Consider the following 1,539-nt stretch of genomic DNA (forward strand, 5'->3'; position numbering starts at 1 on the left):
ACTAATTGGAATCAAAAATCTAATTTATAAGAGTGCCCTGGTGAAAATGAACAACATAAACAGACTTTAAAAATAAAAATTACCATTATAATAAAAACAAACAAAAACACATAAAAAACTATAAAATATTAAAAGCACTGTAGACTAAATATCTACTGGCATCACACTTGGTAAAAGAAAACATAAACCTAATAATAATAACAGGTATAAAGGCCACAAAATGTGCCAGAAGCTAACTGTAGCAATAGCTGTATCAAAAGGTTAGCTAAAAGTAGTAAAACAATGGTTAAAATTAGAAATAAAAAAAACTGCAAGCGAGAAAGTAAAAGTAGCAAAAGCCTAGACAAAAGATATTTCTAGCTTAAAGCAAATAATTTGTGGAAAAAGTCAAAGTGGAAAAAGATTAACAAAAGACTCACTAAAGGTAAATGCAGCCAAATGATGGCTATAAGCTGAAGCTGCGAAAGGTTAGCTAAGGAAGATGCATCAGGACATTAGCTAAGGAAGGGTAATAATAGCAAACTAGTTTCTAAAAATAACAGAATTCTAAAAGCAGCAAAGTGCTGGACAAAAGTAACAGGATGATAGCTAAATGTAGGCCTATAGCTTCAGAAAACAAACATGTCAAAGCAAAAATAAGAAAGTTTTTGACCCAGTAAAGATGTCCTAATATAGTTCTGCAGGAAAAAGTTGTGAGTAAGGCTTGTGAAGATTTTTGGAAAGTATAATAATATGTGGAAAAAAAATCTAAGTCAAAACATCTATAAATGTCCCGAGTTTTTATTTAACAAAGTGAAGAATTGCAATTGTATAGAAAAATGTGTACACATTTTTACATAGAGACTGCTGTCAAACTTGTAGAATAATGTGTTTTGAATAAAGTCCAGAATGTAAACTGCAGAGGTTAGAAAAATATTTAGTTGTTTTTTTTGTTTGAAAACTAGGTAATAAATCTTTAATTACCAGATCAAACTGTGAATGTTTACTTTAATCAAATTTACCTCTTCTTAAAGTAGTTTCAACCTTTTGATACATGTTAGATTTGAACACTTAACCTAGATTTTCATTCTGGCAGCTTGATAGAGATTTCATGAATGACGATCTGTGAGTCACTGTTAACGTCTCATAAGTTTCATATCATTGTCCCATTTATTTCGTATATCAGTAAAGGGCAACCCTGCATTCACTAAAGAACTGCCCCCCTGATATCTGGCACCCCCTACTGTTTTCCCCTTTGAACCAAAGTTGAAGAGAGAGTGTTGAAAAACCTGTTTCATGTGTCCGTTTTATGTGCTTCATGCAGCAATTCCTGTATGTGATCATATGAGGTCATCACTTAAAAACTTACAAAATAAAAATTATAGGCAAATGTTTATGGTCAAAAATACATAATTAAAATTTTTACAAAATATGTCAAAATTTGCCTGTTTTAAAGGTGCAGCTATAGATTTGAAGCTGTTCAAATGTCATTGTTTGTGTTGACTGAGTTACTATTGATCCTTGAAGTTAGACTGTCCCCCGCTGAAAGTATATATATAT

This window comes from Austrofundulus limnaeus, unplaced genomic scaffold, assembly GCF_001266775.1.
Source record: "Austrofundulus limnaeus strain Quisiro unplaced genomic scaffold, Austrofundulus_limnaeus-1.0 Scaffold2, whole genome shotgun sequence".
In the NCBI taxonomy this organism is placed as follows: Eukaryota; Metazoa; Chordata; class Actinopteri; order Cyprinodontiformes; family Rivulidae; genus Austrofundulus; species Austrofundulus limnaeus.